Source organism: Lutjanus erythropterus, chromosome 18, assembly GCF_056507025.1.
Source record: "Lutjanus erythropterus isolate fLutEry1 chromosome 18, fLutEry1.hap2, whole genome shotgun sequence".
NCBI lineage: Eukaryota > Metazoa > Chordata > Actinopteri > Lutjaniformes > Lutjanidae > Lutjanus > Lutjanus erythropterus.
The window spans coordinates 22,827,786-22,833,785 of NC_139334.1; the positions used below are offsets into that span (position 1 = coordinate 22,827,786).

The following is a 6,000-nucleotide window of genomic DNA, read 5'->3' on the forward strand; positions in this document are numbered from 1 at the left end:
ATATTAGATTGGTTGAATCACTGTTTAATATATGAGCTATGAGTTGGTTCCTCATGCCTCCTCCTCCTCATCAGACTCCAGGAAGCTCAGGCAGGCTGCAGGAACACCGCAGGAGTGCAAGACTGGGGCAATATTGTAATTTAACAAGCAACAACGAGTCCTTCACTGTAAGTTGATCAGCTGTTTATAACTATCAATTGCCTGTCAATATAAAGTTAAGCCCGTTCCTGAAATCCTGAAAACAAAAGCCCACTGCTCTGAAAATACACACTCTGGGATGTGAGATGAGCGTCTGCCTGCAAGACTCCTTTAACATACCGTCCCAATTTAACCATTATGAACATCTACTCCTTTTAAAAGATTATTAAATGATTTTGTACGACTCATAAACTGACACTAACTTATTCAGTGAACACTGCATTCATTTTAGCTGCAAGTAACATTAAACAGACAAACAAAAACACAAGTAACGGGAATAGAAATTTCAAAGGAGAACTTTCTGGCTGAATGTTGTTGTCAGGGATATGAATATTTCAACTCAGCATGGTTCCATAAATCTCTTAAGACACACCATGGTCATTTTATAATTTATTCCAGTAAATATTACATATTTCTAACAGAAAGCCATTTAAACTGATGAGATTGCAGCAATATTTGTATTTTTTATTTGGCATTCTTTCAACTGTGCTGAAAACCTGCAAAAGGCAGGACAACAATAGGAACAGGAAATACTGTTCTTCCTATAGCCAACATCCTGAATCAAGGTCACCATATAATAGGCTCTGACAAATGTCAAACCCATTACATAATCTCCTCAGCTGTGTCAGTATAAGCATATGGCTCGAACAAAAAAAAGCACACTGCAGTTGAGTGGTGCGAGCCTCTGGCTTGGTGACTATTGTATGGCACAATGACACAGAATCCAGGTCTGCCCTTTCCAATCTTAAACAATACTTGTTAATATCTTTATGTTTAAAATAATTAATAGTGTCTGGCTTTCATTAAGACACATTTATAAAGTACATTATCTTTGCAGCATATGGACAAGCCATTTGCTTTTCTTTACAACAGCTGCCTGAACCACTTCTTCTCAAAACAAATACCCATTACATATTCACTGTTATCCAGTTACCTTTAAAATGACAAACTACAGTGTGTTTATACTACTAATGGGATTCTCAGCCTTTTATAGGCCCATACTATGGGAAGAGCCAGGGCAAAGAGCCAAGCAATTCATGGGACAGAGGAAGGAGGAGGAGGAAGAGGAGGGATTAGTCACCATTTCTGTTAACCCTCAGTGTTATCTAAAGATTCATACAATGACATGATCTTCCCATCAGCCACCTTTAGAAAGTTATGCAAGAAATGCCAGTGAACATCAGCTTCAAACTGCTTTATTCTCAAACCCAAGGCAAGGACAGGCTGGTGTACAACTGAATATTTATTACTGTATTCCAAAAACAGAAATGAAAACTGTGTGGATATAATTTAGAAATGTTGTGGGGGGTTTTTCTTCAGGGATGAAGCCATTTATGAGTAAAGAGGATTTATTCAATACAAGCCAAAACACAGAGCACTCCTGTTTGCCATTAAAGGAACTATATATCCTACTGTACATTTCTATTAGCATGGCTTTACTTAAACCAACAATCTGGGAGCCAAATAACAGTGGTGTAATGGTGCGTGTCCAAGTACTACAGCAACAGACAATAGTCCATATGCGTGGTCCTTGCTGAAAAAATTTAACAACCTCCGCAATGTAATCGGACTGCAGGCAGCAAAACATGAGGCCTGCTGTACATGGAATAAGGTCAAAGGTCACAGTGGGCAGTGAATGTAAAATGATATTATACATTTGGCCTGCAACTAACAAATACTTTCATTATCATTTAATCGGCTGATTATTTTCCACAACGAATCATTTGCTTAATCCATAAAACTTCAAACAAATTGTAATATAAAAAAAGCTCATTACAAATTTCCCAGACGTCTTCAAATTTCTTCTAGTGTCCAACCAACAGTCCAAACTCCAAAAATTCTTCATTTACTGTCACAAAAAAGATCTTGATGATGCAAGAAAACAGCACCCAAGATATTTTCAGTTGATCAGTGCCAACTTCAAAATTTTCGAACAGAACCACATGCAGATCAAATTTTTTCCAGTCTGTACAGACGTACACAACTGTACTACTCCAGAGTTTTCAACATATGCAGCATTTTTAAAGACATAATAGATAGAAAAACATATTTTATGTACGAGAAAACTGGTTCACATTTAGCAGTGCTATACAACAGACCAAAGCTGCCAAAAGTATCAAAGTATTAATACTTTTTCGACACCACTTTTAAAACAATACCACACTAACGTTAAAAGGAACTAAGTGCTCTTTGAAGACCTCGGTTTAGTCTTTATTGTCCTGCCTGTGAAAAGTGGCCTGCAGCAAAATCCTAAAGTGTTCAGTGTTTTTTTGTTCTGTGCCAACACTGTGTGCAGGTTATTAATTAATTCTATTTTGTGTGCTTCAGACTTCTTTTTTCTTTTTGTTGTGGTATTGAAATTCTGGTATTGTGACAACTCTACAACAGACCAAATGACAACACCCCATTCTACTTTTAACAGGACTGGAGCCACTTGTTAACCTCAACAAGAAAGCTCCCAAGGAGGATGGGAGACTGAAAGGAGACTGTTTTGTGGAGACTGAAAGTATAAAAATAAACTCAATATACAATGTAAGAGGTGAAATATGTCATTTAAAATGCAATGCTATATAAATTTGTCAAACATCAATGATTTGGCCGTACTGTGGTAGATAGCTTTACGTTTCCCTTCAACATCGCTGAGTGAATTAGACCATTTTGGATAATGTTATAAATCAATGATCAGGCCTGCTTATGAACTTGTCAATCTGCTGCGTATTTAATTGCTGGATTTGCCAAAAACAGACATTTAATTTCTCAATAACTATACCATGATAATCTAATTATACTGCGACATAAAATTACATATGTCATGACAGAGGTGGTGGTTTTATGCTCTGACAGCTGTCATGTACATTTTCAAATTCTTACTTAAAAAGAAAGTCTATATGATAATAAGCGTGATATAACGGTAAGTAAGCTACGCTGTCGATCTTTGAGGTGTTTTTTTCCTCTTACTCACACCAGATGCCACAAGTAGGTGGGTGTTGAAATTGAAAGCTCATTTCAATCTGTTTTCGATTTAATATTGCAATAGTGACACCCCTGAAAGATAGACAGATAGATAGATAGCAGAACGGTTATAGAGATGTCTGCAACAGAAGACTCTGCCTTGCAGAAAACACCCATACCCAATATATTTTCAGCCATTTGTTTAAAAAAAAAAGCCAACCAGAGAAAGAAAACTATTCCTAGAGAGTAAACTGTGGACAAGGGCCATCACAAATTTAATCAAATCATGCAAATGCAATTCCCACAATGTTTAACAATTGCTTAACTTGTTCTGCAGGATAAAAGAAAGATGGCTTGTGCAATATGGGGTGGAAACATTGAGTGATAATGGAAGACAAGTTGGCAGGCAAGCAGGCTGCAGATAGCAATCCAAGACAGCCTGGTGGATGAAAAATCACATGGCTGACTGTAAACAAAGCAGTTATGCAACAATCTGAGAATCATGCACGCTGCCAGCAGGCTCTCTGACCCACTGTGAACTGTCCCTAGCTACAGTGCTCAGGGTGAGCTGTGCATAGGTCAGCGTGGGAGGGGAGGGACGTCCAAAACTGGAGCCCATTTAGACCTGTAGGGACGGCTGGTGGTGGAGCCCATCCCCCCTAATGTGACTCATGTTTCCCCGCTCAGTGTTGGCTGCTTCCCGCACAGAAGGGGGCGGGAAGGGGAAAAGAACCGCCATAATAATGTTGTGAAACATGCAAACATTATATTACAAAGGCAATCACGTGTTGTCATTCATTAAAACGAGCAACATGTTTATTAGCCGTGTGAAAAGTCACCACTACTCTGAAAACTTGAAGGGAGCTGGGATGCTGCTGATGTTGACACAAGAAAAAGTAGCAACCAGGAACACGTTCACATCTCATATTGTGCATATCTGAGTGCAAAAAGCTTAACTACCAGGGGCTGATAACAACTAAGTCAACAACAACGTGGCATTTGCGTTGATGACAAACCAAAGCAGAGAAAGCACCGCGCGGCAGGAGGGCAATACTGTAACGTACAATCATAATACGGCTGTGCAAATGAGAGAAGGTGATGCTCTGAATGCTGCCTTGCAAAGAGCAAGAAAACACGTCACACCGCATGGCTCTTTATTTGTTGACAAGCCAAACTCCAGCGCCAGCCGGCGAGGAAAAGGTGGCAAAAAACAGGCCGGCGCTGCGGCAGCCACTTGCCCCTCTAGCAAGTTGTCTTGCCGAAATTTTGGTGGGCTAGCTCGCAAGCTAACGGCTCTGCTAGGCTATAATGTAACTGAGGAAGAGAGAGAAAGCACATTCACCTCCGTTAGCCGCTAACGCCCATCCCCCAACCAACCAGCCTTCCCTGTCTGCGTCCACCATCTTTAATCTGTGCTCCGTCTCCCTTCCCGCCGCACAAAACACGACAAAAACACCACACACTCACCTTTAACGACCATCCCCGAATCGATTATCACCTTCCGAAATAATAAATCGATTTTCGTTTTAATATCGTGCGTATTTTAATATTGAAAATTGGCCGTGCGAGCGGAACCGCGCCTTGAGAGAAGAGCAGCAATCCTAAACCGCCATCTGGTGGTATTTTCCTCTCTGTGATGCAGCGGGAGCGGCGCAGCCTCAGACCGAGACACAGCTGCCCCCTGGCGGACACACTGGACACACCGGGGCCGCCGCGGCGGACGCGCGCCTCCGGGGGCGTGCATGGAAGGGAGGGACCGCAAGACCCCGCCAATACAACGCTCACGGGGACGCGCACGGGAACAGAGAGACTCCCCCCCCTTCCCTATCAGTCCAATTATTAATTTGACAAGACTAATTAAAATACTATATCCAGAGCACTTTAAAGGGGAAAACACACGCAAATACTTTGATTAACATTTATACACACACTACAGCAAGACATTTAAATAAAATGCAACCTTAATTAGTCAAAATAGGGGAGACCGGGGTTAATTGTAACATTTATTTTTAACATTTTCCTTTATAAATCACAGACTCCTTGAAATAAATTAGTCTAGGGTTTCAGAAATGTTGTTCATGTCAAGCACCCCCACAATAGATGTACATTAACCCACAGACCCCCATTTTAATACATTTTAATAGCATTTTTAATTTATTTTTAGGTTTGAAGATAATAAAGTATTCATAGTCAACCAATAATCAAACTACAATCACTATAAATTACAACAAATAAAAACCTGCCAATCATAATTTCATCCTTTGTGGTTCCAATTTCCCCCAAAAAATGTTATAAGTTAAAATATTCTATTCCTCCTTTTGCTGTGGACCCCCTACAACTCACTCAAGGACCCCAATCGGTCCCTGGACCCCAGTTCAGTTTGAAAACCACTGCAAAAGTCATTTTAAAAAAAACATATGTGCACTAAATATGTACTAAATAGTTTTCACTAATATGGACAAAAATGTAATATTAAATTTAGTGCGAGAAGTCAGACTACAATTCTGACTGAAGAAATAATACTCTATCTCAAATTGCAAAGTAATCGCATTACTGTTGAAGTATCTAAAATATTACTCATGTTTTTTTGGGGGGGATCAAATTCTTTTAGATATCAGGCATTGTATGCATTCAACACAAAAGTCTATTTCATTTTTTTGTGAAAGACTAGGACACTATTAATAGTTGAGATTAGATTAGATTTTAATTATTTGAATTTAGTTAAAAGTAAGTTTACATTTACATTTAGTGAAATGTATATGTGTGGGTGTGTGTTTTCTATCAGAAAAGTATTTCAATGCATTGCAACCATGATAAAATCTTGTATGCTTGTTAGCAACACCCACATTA

The 6,000-nt window shown here is 39.4% G+C and overlaps 1 protein-coding gene across 2 annotated transcripts in view; it reads right to left on the reverse strand.

Moving 5' to 3' along the window:
- stag1a (STAG1 cohesin complex component a) overlaps window positions 1-4,789 on the reverse strand; it is a 60,246-nt gene extending 55,457 nt beyond the window's left edge. For both annotated transcript variants that reach the window (XM_084741982.1, XM_084741981.1), the window contains exon 1: window positions 4,618-4,789. The gene's annotated coding sequence lies outside the window, so the exon portion shown is untranslated. The remainder of the gene's footprint in view (window positions 1-4,617) is intronic.
- Between the last annotated feature and the right edge of the window lie 1,211 nt (window positions 4,790-6,000).